Source organism: Artemia sp. Qi Xiang Cuo, chromosome 1, assembly GCF_049724085.1.
Source record: "Artemia sp. Qi Xiang Cuo chromosome 1, ASM4972408v1, whole genome shotgun sequence".
NCBI classification, from domain to species: domain Eukaryota; kingdom Metazoa; phylum Arthropoda; class Branchiopoda; order Anostraca; family Artemiidae; genus Artemia; species Artemia sp. Qi Xiang Cuo.
In genome coordinates, this window is record NC_142794.1 from 66,328,487 (window position 1) to 66,343,936 (window position 15,450).

At 36.4% G+C, this 15,450-nt stretch overlaps 1 protein-coding gene across 2 annotated transcripts in view; it reads right to left on the reverse strand.

Annotated features, from left to right (window-relative positions):
* The window catches only part of LOC148956615 (kelch-like ECH-associated protein 1), a 74,194-nt gene extending 60,052 nt beyond the window's left edge, over positions 1-14,142 (reverse strand). Inside the window, exon 1 of one of the 2 annotated variants that reach the window (XM_089086107.1) lies at positions 14,017-14,142. The gene's annotated coding sequence lies outside the window, so the exon portion shown is untranslated. Of the gene's footprint in view, positions 1-5,488; positions 5,508-14,016 lie in introns of those variants that run through there. The other variant, XM_089086102.1, reaches the window with a different exon arrangement.
* Positions 14,143-15,450: the final 1,308 nt, after the last annotated feature.

Below are 15,450 nucleotides of genomic sequence, written 5' to 3' on the forward strand. Positions count from 1 at the left end.
TTGAGAAAAAAGTGTTTATCTGAATTTATTTGAGAATAAAGAAAAGCAGCGGCTAAAAATTCAGGAATCACTGCTACAGATTCTAAACCATCACTGAAAAATCCAATTATTCCTAGAAACCAACAGGTCAGATGAGGAGTCTTTTTATTTAAGATTATTTTACTATCATTCTGTGTTTTTTCTTCTGAGTTGAAGAAAATGGAAGTTTGTTCCAAACTGAAAATGTTCAAATGAATTTGACAGTAGATGACTGTTTTTTTGCTATCTTGGAGAATAGTTGATATAGGCAAATAAAACTTTCAGGATTGAATCTAAAGCCTCAAACATACCCCGAGAATACATTTTCAAGCTTGTATTTCCACCCTTCCTTATATCTAGTGCTTAAAATATTGTACAGCAGACAGGTGCCACTAGAAGTTGGAAGAGGAAGACATTTCAAAGAAGCTTCGCATAGCATTATTGAGGCTCAATATCTATTCCTGCTAGTTTCATTTACCTAACTAACAACTTTCCAAGATAGAAAAACTCCCCTAATCTAGGATTTTACCAAATTGATGGCTTCTTGGAGTCTTATACACATCCTGTCAAAGCTCTTTTCACATTATTACACTCACCACTCTTATGAAATTTCCTTAAATGACTTCAGAAATGAAGGTTATTAACAAAACCATGCAAAATGATGACTGAGATCCATCATTGATGCAAGTTTATCAATAAAAAATTGATTATGACAATGGAAAAGGGGTCATTCTTCAAATAACTTACTCCTTCAATTATCATTCATGACTTGTTTGTATGATTATTGCTACCCAGTCTTATAACCTGGCTTTGGTTTCTATTGGTTTTTGGTACTAGTACTTTTTTGCTGCTAAGAAATGGAATATTACAAATAAAGGCCTTTAAACATGCACACATGTCATCCCAATATCAGGGAACATACTTAGAGAAAATAACTAGTCATTTATTTATTAGTTTTCATCATTCCAAAACAGTGCAGTAAGCATACAGTGCTTGTTATTACAAAAATAAACACATGAAAATGGCACTAAAACTAAATTAAAATTTCATGAGAAAGGTTTCTATGCCTCAGAGAAAATATATGAATGTACAGCAATGAGTATAATGGTGTGTTGATAATACCTTTCCTGAATGTCTGAAGACTTTCAGCACAAACAACATCATCTGGCAAGGGGTTCCATAGCTAGTGGGCCACATTAACAAACCTAAAATCTCCTATGTGTTGCTGAGGTTTTGTAGGCAGATTTTCTGTGTATGTTGAATTTTTTGCACAATTCCTTAAGAATTTAAAAACTAAATTTGGATATGCATTATCAGTACCATGGATAATATGATCAGCATTAATGAGGTCAGTTTGGTTCTGTCATAATTCCAAGCTTGGCAACTCTGGTGCCTCCATTTGCCTCTGGCATGTTTGAGATGACAAATGCTTGAGATATGGTACAAACTCATTTGCAAGACTATTTGAATATTTACAACCAAGAATTGATATGACTTACTTAATGGAAACTCACATTATAGAACTGTACTCTAACAATGGTCAAACAAGGGTTTTGTACATCATCCTGAAGTTTGTAAGACTGGATTTCTTAAATGTTTGTTTCACTGTGCAGAGCTACTACTATTATTAACAACTCACCATAGCCCCGATCCCCTGGAGACCAACACAGCTATGCAGGCTCCCCCTCCATCTAAATTTATTCAAAGCCTCCCTCTTTACACTGTCAAAAGAAGTCCCCAAATCTTTCCTTTTGGCATCCTCCCACCCTATTAGGGAACAGTCTGCTTTTTGTTTGGCCCTAGATGGCCAAACATGCCAAACCTAGATGGCTAGTAAACAAGGATCTTTGGCAATCTGTCACTCTCCATCTACAGAATATGTCCTGGTCATATCAACTTTTCTCTTATTATAGCCCTAGAAAGGGCAACTGAGCAACCTTTACTGTACATTCCTGATGAGCTCTTGTCATCATTGGTATTGGGAGAAAAGGTAGCACTCCTTTTTAGTGAGAGAGGTTCTTGTGCTTCCATGTAAAATAAAACTAGGTGCTGCCATGCAAAAAGTGGGTAGCAAAGTAGCAATGCTACTTGGCAGTTTTCAAATTTTGTCTGAAAATACCATTTTTACATGTAAAAATACTTTTTGCTCAAAGAAAAGTTATCAAATCACAAGGTGTGCTGCTAAAGTTTTGGCAGCTTTTGGAATTCTGCTACTGGCAGCTTTGGAAATTTTTTCATACATGCCTAGGTAATATGGGAAAAATTGATTAGATTTAAAATGAATTCTGTATTTCACTTAGAATCTATGGAAATTTCCTTTTTTTGGGTCAACACCTACCACTTGCACTACTTTTTTTCATAATGCCAATTTGTCAGCAAAAATTTGTATTTGTATGTTGAGTTTTTACCACCACTAGGAATAAGAAATCATTTGGCATTGGCAATATCACTAAATTCTTTTTTGGGTTTTGCTGATGCTCCAAATAGTTCTCCCAAATATGATTATGGTAGAGCAAATTACATTGCATTTTCTTATTCTATTTTGTCTCTTTCTATCCAAGCTTAGTTACAGCAATGAAATGCTACTACTGGTGTGTCCTTTGAATATATTAAGAAGGCCCTTAAAGAAGGTAAAGATCAATACATACCTCTCTATAGAGGGTCCTGAAATTTGCCTACATGACAGGTACCAATTGAAATTTTGCCCAAACAACATTTTACCTTAATTTTCAGTTATCAGTTTCTTTTTCTCAGGCTTTAGTTCTGAAAATGCAATTCCTGTTATTTGAGTAGAATTTTAAGCCATATCAATATTTTTTTTTTTTAAGTTTTGGAAATGTATTTGCATATCTTTAAAACCCTATAAATTGGGATTGAGCAAAGTTGTGAAGCTGAAAACAATTGTGTTGTACTTTATTTAAGCAGAAGATCTATTTTGCAAGGTTTCACATTTATAACACACAGATTTTCAAAGGTCAGGACCCTCTAGAGGGAGAAGGAGTGGAGATAGGTACTTCAAAATACCTTCCCAGGACATACTTTGGTAAATTTTTCATTGTTCATATTATTGACTTACAAATAAAGTAAACATACCACTCAGTGCCTTTTTTATTAAGCTGAAAACAATTGTGTTGTACTTTATTTAAGCAGAAGATCTATTTTGCAAGGTTTCACATTTATAATGCACAGATTTTCAAAGGACAGGACCCTCTAGAGGGAGAAGGAGTCAACGTAGGTACTTCAAAATACCTTCTGAGGACATGCTTTGGTAAATTTTTCATATTATTGACTTACAAATAAAGTAAACATACTACTCAATGCCTTTTTATATGCTCTTTCCAAATGTAATAATCATTTTTGTTGGAAATGAATTTAACCCCCCACCCCTATATATACCAATTCCGGGTATATATTTGCACATTCGGGGGGGGGGGGGGTAAATTTTATTTCTCATGTAAATGAGAGGTAAGTTTAAACTTTCCACCACCTCCCTAATGTGAAAATATATATCCTGAATTGGTACATATAGGGGTGGGGGTAAAATTCATTTCCAACAAAAATAATTATTATATTTGGAAAGAGCATAAAAAAAGGCATCAAGTGGTATATTTACTTTATTCATAAGTCAATAATATGAATAACCAAATATTTACCCATACTTTAGTCTGTAGACACATCCCTGAAAGTTTCATTTTCCTAACCTAGCCCTTTTCCAAGATAGCCAAAAGTAGCTAAAGTAGAATTTTACCCATTAGGCTATGGACATCCACCATATGGATAATATGGGAGTAAAGTTCATTTGTGATGCACATAGATGTTACATTTCGATTGAGGATGCAATTCTTGGTATATATTTGCACATTAGGGGGGTGGGGGAATATAGTCTATGAATATATAGGTCCTAAGAAATTCATGAATTTCTCAGAAAAACTGGAAAACAGGGTAAGACATGAAGATGACACATTAACACATTTGCAGAGCTCTCCCCCTGCAAAATGTGTTAACTAGTATTATTTTGCATACTATGGAGTAAGAATTGTTTTCTTAATATGTTTCCTTATGTCCAACTGGACTCCTAGGCTTAAAATTCTGGTTGGCCAGTTGGCTAATTTAAAAATTTGTATATATATACTATCAAATTAGTCATCTGGTGGTATCCCTTAGGCTACTAATAAGTTTTATTTTTGTAACCTAACCACTTTCCAAGGAAGTGAAAAGTAACTTGTCTAGAATTTCACCAATGATGCCACTGGTGGGACCATTAGAAGAAGATATGGTTGCATAGTTAGAAAGTTGATCAAAACATCAAATTGTCAAGAGAGCCAATCAAGAGAGCTTATGCAGGCAAAACTTTCAAAATTGTAATCCTTATTTTTACTGTCACAAGATAATGGATGAGATAAGCAAAACAATTGCCTTAGTGTGCTACACTATTATGTCTGGAGTTGCATATTTGCCTAAAATGAAAAAAACAAACAATTAATGAGAAAACAAAAATTTAATTTCGAAGCTGAAAACAATTTTGTTGTACTTCATTTAAGCAGAAGATCTATTTTGCAAGGTTTCACTTCTATAACTCACATATTTTTAAAGGTCATCAAAGGTCAGGACCCTCTAGAGGGAGAAGGAGTGGAGGTGGGTACTTCAAAATATCTTCCCATGACATACTTTAGCCTGTAGACCCATCCCTGAAAGTTTCATTTTGTTAACCTAACTCATTTCCAAGATAGTCAAAAGTAGCTAAAGAAGAATTTTACCTCAATTTCAGTTTACAAATGTAAATAAAAATGATGGAAATAGTGGAACTTGACACATTCTGATTGACTGTAATCAAAAATCCTAGGCCTAGACATTGAGTTCTAGAGTCTAGAACTCAATGTCTAGCCAAGCGCTTTGTCTAGCATGTCTAGCTAAGCACCAAATTTTACTTGTGAATGGCTGTTGTCTAGACATGTGTCTAGACATGCTTGTGAATGCTGCTTAAATAAGGAATCTAATGTCATAATTTTTATATTTTTAGCATATTTTCCCCAGAAGAGGTGAGATACTAAATACTTACTGAATGTAAATTTATGGGCTTCTCACCCCATACCTAATCTTAAAAGCAGTTATGACTGAAATGTGGTGACTCAGTCTCTTACACCCATACAGGCATACAGGATCCTTGAGACCTCAGATAGGCTACTTTGGATTAAAGAAGTCGAGGTTCATATATTACACCTATAAGTATCTGATCAGTGTTACAATTTATAGATTAGCCAAGAAAGAGCCCCTTCTGGAATGGTATGTTAGCCTAGCCTATTTCTTGGCTATCAATGAATCATGAGAAATCTATGCCTAAATAGCCTACAACTATCAAGCTAATCAGATAATTTTGCTATGGGACAGTTATCTTCCATATCTAACTTTCCTGTAGTAATGCATACACTTAGCTAGCCAAGTTGTAGGCTATGTTTTGACATTGTCATACCTTTGGGGTTGATTGTTATTATGTAAATCTTTTCTTCGTCAAATTGTAAAAATTGACCGATTATTCCAAAACTCATCCTGAATTAATCAAATTGTAATCCCCGAGTGTTTTGTCAAGCCCAATTATACGTTTTTAGTAGTTTTTTAGTAGTCATGGGGGGAGGCATTTCCTTGTATGATTTGAAAAACGGTCAGAAACCAAAAAAAAACACAAGATTTTCCATATATGAAGATTTTTCCAACATTTTTTTCTTATATGAGGGGAGCCAGGGGCGTCCCGAGGCTCATTTTATTGGAGGGGCGATTTTCGTAAATTTTACCGAATCGCTACCTGATTTATGCCGAATTTTCTGCAGAAATCCAGAATTTTGCTAAATTTAGATCGATTTTGCAAAATTTCTGCCGAAATTTTCGCCTTCAGCAAAAATTTTACCGAATTTCAAAAAAGTTGGGGGGAGGGTGGCGCTCCTTACTATGTTGCTCCTTACTTTCAGTTCAAAACTTTTTTTTATTTAATAACAAAGTTAGAAAGATTGGTGCAATCGATCCTTCAGGTTTTTCGCTACTAGGTGTTGTTGGTGAATGACACACTGAATTATTTTTACTGTTTTACAAGTAACAGTCATTGAGCTTCATGAAATATTTTCTGCCTGAATTTAAAGGTGTAGTTAATCTAAAATTTTAATTCTTCAATATTTACACCAAATAAACTTTTGAGGATCCCCGTTTAGGAATTGTGAACCTCCTATTTTTGTCATGCCAACGGAGACCCCCGTCGAGTTTACTGTGGACCCCTGGGGGTCCTCAAGGACCACTTGAAAATCAATGGTTTTGCTTTTACCTTCAGTTTTGGTTTAAGGCTGTATTTGTCCATTGGGATAATAGAGTCAAGTAACGAGCGTGGGTGATGCCCAACGGTTGTTTTCTGTTTTGCTAGACAGGTAACCTTGGTAGGCCCCATCTTAATAATTTTAAGACTTTACAGGAGAAAAACTTTACGAAAACGATTGCAGGTCAAAAATATTTTTGTTTTCTTAATGGAAACACAAACAAAGTAATATTCAAAATCTAGGGGCGGGAGTGCTTATTTTCTTAATGACGTATCCAAAAACAAAGATTTTTAGAAAAATATTGGCTTGGCCAAAATTTTATAGCAATTTTCATGGCTTGGAACCAATTGGGGACCCCACGCCCCCAATCGGTGTCAAGCCATGAAAACGGTTTGAAATCCCTGCTCAGAAAAGCTAAACAGGCATATTACCATAAACAGTTTCAAGAATTAGAAGGATCACCAAAGAAGATATGAAGCCTAATAGATGAATGCCTAAATAAAATGTACCAACACATTTCCTGAGATCATGAGAAGCCAGATAAAACGCTTTCAACATCGCAGCAAGAAGTAGCCAACACGTTCAACGAATTTTTGTATATATTGGAGAAGCAACTGTAGAGGAAGCTTACGATCGGTGAACTATCATTACGCATGGTTACAAGAAGTATCTATCTTGGTCATATAGTACTTCTATGTTTATGTTATCAGTCACTGAAAACGAATCCCGAAGATTGTGCAAGCTATGAAAAACTGTCACTCCGAAGGTCCAGACGGGTCTGTCAACTTACATCATAAAATAGACCATCATTTTCTATGTCAGCTCTATTACATATGTCATCGATTCATGCTTTAACAATGAAATCTTTCACACGGTTTAAAATCGGCAAGGGTTACGCCCCTTCACAGAAGTAGCGATCCCAAGCAGCCTTTGAACTACAGCTTTATCTCTATCGTCTCTAGTTTTTTGAAAATTATGGAGCGTATCCTCTACAACGGAGTGATGAATTATCTGACCAAGACTAAATTCTTCAAGATGCATCAGAATAGATTAAGACCTGGGCTCTCTGCCGAGCATTCTATAATGGTTTTGCTAGTATTTCTAAATGATGCAATGGAGTGTGATAAGTTACCAGATTCAATATTTGTGGATTTGAACTATTTGATAAGATTTTTTTTCTGATTCCTCTGGGTAAGCTTGACAACTGGTGAATCACAGACAATGCTTTCTCACTCATCAAGTTTGACTTCAGTGGTAGGAATTAATTTTGGATGGAGGTGGAATAAGATCAGTAAAAACCCAATGTTAAGGAAAGGTAAGAGTGCCGCAAAGCTCAATCCTTGGACTACTTCTGTTTCTAATACACATTAATGATCTTCTTGACGCAATCACTTTTGACCTTTTTGATCCGCATGACCTTCTTGACTAGCTCTATTATTCGCAGATGACACGGCTAATTCGATTGCAGGTGCGGATGAATCATCAGTCACATCTGTCGTGGTTCAACGGAACTATTGCAGTGGTTTGCTGACAATATGTTCCTCGATTTTCATCTTTTCTCGACTTTCTCATGCCCTGCGGTCGCTTTCTGAAATATTTGTACATTTTAATGAAGAACTAGTTACAATTACTAGAAAGGAATCTTGTAATAAGTACCTAGGTCTTATACAAAAGGAAAATTTATCTTAGAAGCTTCATCTTGATAGATTATAAAATTTTACCTCCCTGTCCCTGCCCCTAATTCAGTCTATTATTCTATAGATCATCCTAAACTTCAATTATTTTCTCATTGCTTATCCAAATACATTTAATCTCGAATTAACCCCCTTCAGCGTTTTCGAAATAAAGCCCTACATACATTAAGAGCACTCCTTCCTTCACCATCGGCACTCCCTGATAAATCCTCTAAGAAGGATTCTGGTATATATTTGAGAATATTGCTAGATGATCTCGTCCTCTTAGTCCATTGCGTCCTATTTAGGCTTAAACAAGTTAAAGGATTATTACCATTTGATCTTGATTCTATTAATTTTCTACTAATTTCTTTCGTTCAGAATAGGTGTAGTTTATGAAAACATTCAGCAAAATTAACTTATCCTACAGTTCATACTGAACAATCTAGGTTTTCTCCAGAAAATTAATAATAATATTTTGGAGTATTTATTAAAATTTGGGGGACTCCCATTCTTCTATTTCGCATTCTAAAAATAAGTTAAAACTATATCTAATTGATGTTTATTAATAATATATAGTCATGGAGATCGGTGCTGGTATTTATCTACATGAAGGTTAATACTTGATTTGGAGTGTAGGTTATCAGTTGAACGTGGTGTCTCATATTCTTTTTACCTTGAGTATTTTGATTTTCATTATTATTTCTTTTTGCATTACTTTTGTAAAATTAATTTTTTTTTCGTTTAAGGGTGCCCGTTTTTGAGTATAATTCACTTTGTAGGCAAACAATGTAAATATTTTCTTTTCAGTTGTAACATGAATTACAGCATTAATTTGTGATGTAGTGAAATTAGTGTGGAAACGATTTAGTTCAACATCCTCCTCAACATTTCCTGAGAGTTTCACTATAACACCCTTAGATCCCGTTGTGCTATTAGTCGTAGTAGCAGTCGTTGTAGTTGTTAGAGTGGTAGTAGCAGTCTCAGTTTTAGCAGCAGTACTAGTATGCAAACAGTGCCTCTTTATTAGTTCAAAATCCCCCTTAACCTGCCCTAAAAGTTTCAACGTAACCCCATGGACCATTCCTGGTATATTGCTGATTCGCCCTTTTTACAACCTGAATGCACAAAGTGTGTTTGATTTAGTTCAGTATAACTCTAAAAATCCCTGAAAGTTTCACCGTCATGTCCTTTAGTTGTAGTAGAAGTAGTTGCAGAAGCAGTAACAGCCCCACACAACATGCCTGTGTAAGTTTCAAATTAATAGTCCAGTCCACCTAAGATATTGCTGATACTCCCTTTTAACAAAATTCTTGCCCATAGTGTGTTTGGATTTAATTCACATTCTCCCTCAATACCTCCTATAATTTTCACCTCTTTACCCTTAGCAGCCTTAATACTCTAAGCTGTTCCTAAGATACTGCTTATATGCCCTTTAGACCCCTGGCATGCATATGGTGTGTTTTGAGTAAGTTCAGTATTCCTCTAAACATTCCCTGAAAGCTTCACCGTCATACCCTTAGCTTTAGTAGCAGTAGCAGTAGTAATAGTAGTAGTAGTAGTAGTAGTAGTAGTATTATTAGTAGTAGTATTAGTAGTAGTAGTAGTAGTAGTAGTAGTAGTAGCAATAAAAATAGCAGTAATAGCATGCAAATATTGCCTTTTAGTTAGTTCAACATCCCCAGAGAACATGCCCATTTAGTTTCAAATTAATAAACCAATCCACTCCTAAGATATTCCTGATACGATCTTTTAACAAAATTTTTGCCCATAGTGTGTTTGGACTTAATTCAAATCCCCCTCAATATCCTCTATAATTGTCATCCCCGTATCCTTAGCCTTAATAGCCCTAACACTCTAAGCTGTTCCGAAGATACTGCTTATATGCCTTTTTGACACTCAGCACCCACATAGTGTGTTTCGAATTTGTTGACCATCTCCTCAAAAGTTTAACCTTAATGGCGTTAGTCTCATTAGTAGTGATAACCATGAAGGCAGTAATAGTAGTATTAGTAGTAGTAGTAGTAGTAGTATGCACATGGGGCGTTTTAGTTAGGTCAACACCCCCTCAACATCCCCTGAAAGTTTCAACTTAATGTTCTAAACTCTAAGCCGTTGCTGAGATATTGCTGATACAACCTTTTGACAACTTACATGCAAATAATTTGTTTTGATTTATTCCAACACAGGGACGGATGCAGGATTTTTTTAGGGGGGGGGGCGAAATAGGTTGATCCGATAAAAATAAATTTACGGGGGGGGCAAAATAGGTTTATCCGATAAACTTGCGTTAGGAGCAAGTTTAATTAACGCAAACTTGGGTTAATTAAGTAAATTACACTACTTTAGACTACGCTAGGGGGGGGCACCCCTCACCCCCGGATCCGCCACTGGTCCAACATCCACCTAAATATTCTCTGAAAGCTTCACTATAATATTCCTAGCCACCGTAGTAGTAATAGTCGTAGTAATAGTCTAAGCATTAGAAGCAGTATGCACATACCGGCTTTTGTTGTTTTTCAACATCCCCCTCAACATACCTTGTAAACTTCAACTTAATACCCATAGCAATTCCTGGGATATTGCTGGTTCGTCCTTTTGATAATCTCAATACAAATAGTTTGTTTTGATTTTGTTCAACATCTTCTCAATATTCCCTGGAATTTTCACCTTAACACCCTTAACTTTAGCAGTAGTAGTAGTAGTAATAGCATTAGTAACAGTGGTAGCAGTAGTAATAGTACTATTAGTAGTAGTAGTTGCAGGCAAATATTCCCTTTTGGTTCTTCTAAAATCTCCCATAACATGCCCTTTAGGTTTCGACTTAATGTTTCAGCACATTCCTATGATATTGCTGATTCGTTCTTTTGACAACCTGCGTGCACGTGCACAGTGTGCTTTGATTTAATTTAAATTCTTCTTCAATATTCCGTATAATTTTCTCCTTCAAACCTTTTGCTTCGGCAGTAGTAGTCGTTGCAGCAGTAGTGTTTGGAATAGGGGTAAAAGAAGTTGTAGTAAGAATAGTAGCAGCAGTAAAAGTAGCAGTAGTAGTATGCTGAATACCCCCTCATCATACCCTGAAAGTTTCAAACTATTGCTCTAAGCTGTTCCTATATTGCTGATACACCCTTTTGACAACCTGTTCGCACATAGTGTGTTTTGACTTAGTTCAGCTTCCCCTTCAATATATTCTGCATTTTTCACCTTAATAGCCTTAGCCTTAGTTGCAGTCGCAATAAAAGTAGTAGTAATTGTTATAGTAGTGGTAGGAGTAGTAGTAGTAATAGTAGCAATAGTGGTAGTAATAGTAGTAGTAGTTGTAGTAGTAGTGGCAGTAGTAGTAGTGGTAGTAGTAATAGTAGAAGTAAAGGTAGTAGTAGTAGTAGCAACAGTAGTAGTAGTGGTAGTAGTCGTAGTAGTAGTAGTAGTAGCAGCAGCAGCAGTAGTAGTATAAAAACTGGCTTTTCGTCTGCTGAACATCACCCTCCGCATGCCCTGAAAGTTTCAAATTATTGCTCTAAGCCGTTCCTATATTGCTGATACACCCTTTTGACAACCTTGTCGCATATAGTGGGTTCTCACTTAGTTCAGCTTCCCCCTCAACATTTCATAAAATTTACACCTTAATATCCATAGCTTTAGTTGCAGTCACAATACAAGTAGTAGTAGTTGTTGTAGTAGTGATATCAGTAGTAGTAGTAGTGGTAGCAGTAATAGTAATAGCAGTAGCAGTAGCAGTAGTGCCAGCAGTAATAGTAGTAGCAGTAGTAGTAGTAGCAGTAGTAGTAGCAGTAGTGGCAGTAGTAATAGTAGTAGTAGTAGTAGTAATGGTAGTAGTAGTAGTAGAAATAGTAGCAGTAGTAGTGGCCAGGGGCATCCCGAGGGGGGGGGGGGCTGGGAGGGGCAAACCTCTCCAATTTTTTGGCCTTCGGTAAAAATTTTGCCGAGGGCAAAACTTTGGCTGAAAAGAAATTTAGCAAATTACCGATTTCTGCACAAAATTTGGCAAAAATCAGGTAGCGATTCGGTGAAATTTACAAAGTTCGCCCCCCCTTTAATGAACTGAAGCTCGGGACGCTCCTGGTAGTGGCAGTAGTAGTAGTAGTAATAGTAGTAGTAGTAGTAGTAGTAGTAGTAGTAGTAGTACCAGTAGCAGCAGTAGTAGTAGTATAAAAACTGGGTTTTGGTCTGCCAAACATCACCCTCCGCATGCCCTGAAACTTTCAAATTATAGCTCTAAGCCGTTACTATATTGCTGATACACCCTTTTGACAACCTGGTCGCATATAGTGAGTTTTGACTTAGTTCAGCTTCCCCCTCAACATTTTATAAAATTTCCACCTTAATATCCATAGCTTTAGTTGCAGTCACAATACAAGTAGTAGCAGTTGTTGTAGTAGTCATAGCAGTAGTAGTAGTAGTGGTAGTAGTAGCAGTAATAGTAGTAGTGGTAGTAGTAGCAGTAATAGTAGTAGCAGTAGCAGTAGTAGTAATAGTAGTAGTAGTAGTAGTAGTAGTAGCAGTAGTAGTAGCAGTAGTGGTAGTAGTAATAGTTGTAGTAGTAGTAGTGGTAGTAGTTACTACTACCACTTGAAGGGGGAGGGGCGATCTTCATAAATTTCACCGAATCGCTACCTGATTTATGCCGAGTTTTCTGCAGAAGTCAGGAATTTGCTAAATTTCAGCCGATTTTACAAAATTTCAGCCAAAGTTTTTGCCCTTGGCAAAAATTTTACCGAATGCTAAAAAAATTGGAGGGGGTTCACCCCTGCCAGCCCCTCCTCTCGGGATGCCCATGGGCACTACTGCTGATGCTATTTCTACTACTATTACTACTACCATTACTACTACGTACTACTGTAGTACGTAGTAGTAATGGTAGTAGTAGTAGAAATAGTAGCAGTAGTAGTGGCCAGGGGCATCCCGAGGGGGGGGGGGGCTGGGAGGGGTGAACCCCTCCAATTTTTTGGCATTCGGTAGAATTTTTCTGATTTCTGCAGAAAATTTGGCATAAATCAGGTAGCGATTCGGTGAAATTTACGAAGATTGCCCTCCCCCTTCAATGTACTGAAGCTCGGGACGCTCCTGGTAGTGGCAGTAGTAGTAGTAGTAGTAGTAGCAGTAGTATTAGTAAAGGTAGTAGTAGTAGTAATAATGTGCGTATATTGCATCTTATTCAACTGATCATCTCCCTCATCACTCTGTGAAAGTTCCAACTTAATACGCTAAGCCATTGCTGAGACAAGTTCTTTTGACAATTTTTGCATGGACATAGTGTGTTTTGATTTAGTTCAATAATCCGCTCAACATTAATATGAAAGATTCACCTGAATGCCCTTGGCGTTTTTGGACGCCAAAGGTCAAACATACCCTCTTTCCGATAACAAATATGATATGAGAACAACTGGAAAATCGTATAGCTTATAACCCTTACTCTGAGAGCTGTGGGGAGGGATTACACTCCCCTAGTTATTGGTCCTTTCAACTATGCTGAAAAAAATGGCAATTCTGAAATTTTGATCCGATAAACGTGGGGAAAAAGTTGCGTGGGAGGAGGCTGTTTGCCCTACAAACACTTTTAGCTCTTAAAGAGGGCACTACAACTTTCAACTATCAATCAAATGAGCCCCTTGCGAAGTTTCTTCAACAACTCTTCCCGTACTAAGTGCCCTGGGGAAAAGAAAAGAAATATAATACATTGTGCCCATTTTGCTCTTTACTTAGGCAGTACTATTGCGCTGCCTATGATATATAGTGTATGGGATGGTCTAGAAATTCCCAGGGGACTGTATTAATTTTTCAGGAAGGCTAAGGTTTGAAATTTTTTTTCTCCAGTAAGCGTCCATTTTTTCTGACTATTACAATTTTTTGCACTTTTTGTTTATTTTTAGTGCCCTAAGAGGGAGGTGGACACCCTCTCGTACACAATATCCCAATTTTTCAATAATTTGAATTAGTTTAGTTTGGTGGCAGTGGAAACTACTTGCTGCTAAAAAGATATGGCCAAATAGAAGTCTATATACCTGAGAAAAAAAAATCCATTGTGAAAGTGCGTCGAATATGTGCAATCCAGTATATTAGCTGAGTCACTCTTGCATCATTAATTGAGCTTGTGTCATGGAAACAAGTTTCTTGTCAAAATTACGTAAAATAATTCCATTAAAATAGTTCCTTCTACAAAAACTTAATGACTGAGTTTGTATTGTGGAATGAAGAACTCTTGTTTTTTTAGTATTGGACACCCTAGCTTTTAATTCAAATTTAAATTGCATGTCATTGTTGATATTGCCGATAACGTGACAAGATCTCTATTGGCTCATTTACCTTGTTGAGAGAATAGGAGAATAGTCGAGCCAATTAACGAAAATGTTTTTCTTTTTTTTTTTGGGGGGGGGGGAGGGAGGATGTATTTTCAAAATCTCGGGTAGGACGATTTTGATTTTTATTTCGACTTTTCGAATGCAAACATTAAGAAAGGATATTCGTCAGTCAAAATACCAATAAAGTATTTTTTGAAATCTAAGGGGGCAAATAATAGGAAGAGGGTCAAATATAACGTTGATTCACGTTGGATTTCCCCAATCCTACAGCATGTGAACTAATTTTTTTTATCTTTTTTTTTAAATTAAGATTCATTTTGTCGTAGGATAGCAATTCGTTATTTGGCACATTGATTCAGTGACGTCAATTAAAGGGAAGTAATGTATCGCCGTGGATTTTCTTCAACCCTAGATTTAAAAAATGGGGATCATTTTCATTGTAAAATACCTTTTTTTTGTATCTTTAATAAAAAAAATTGACGAAACGACAAATTTACACCTCTCCCCAAATTACAAGAATTTTTTGACAGGAATGTTGAGTTGCTTTGATGTTTTCTTCCTGGAAATGCCATTGCGAATAACTGTCAAAGCTTCTTTTATTGTCTGCCCGTCTGTTAAGCGTGTGAAGTTTGACCTTCTTAGATAAGTTTTTGCTATTTGAAACAGAATAGGAGAATAGTCGGGTCAAATAACGAAAATGTTTTTTTAGGGGGGGAGGAGGGGAGGACGTATGTTTCAAAATCTAGAGGGGGACGATTTTGATGTTTATTTCGACTTTTCGAGTGCAAACACTAAAAAAGGGCATTCCTCATTCAAATTACCAAAAAAGTGCTAATTTGCCAGAAGCAAGATCCGTATTTTTTGACAAAACAAAGATCACAGATTCACGTTTATTTCTTTTTTTTTCAAAGGTGATTCTATTAAAAAAATGGTCATAGAAGATCAGAAGAGGGCTCATTCAAGCGGTAATTAAAAGTTCTAGGGCTCTTTTTAAGTTACCAAAAAGGTTGTTAAACAACTAGTCCCCTTTCACAGCCCCTATCCCAAAGACATCTGATAAAAATTTTACTTGAAATATGCTCTTCAGCATAGTTGAAAAGTCCAACTAATATGCTTCTGGGGATGATATAAGCCCCC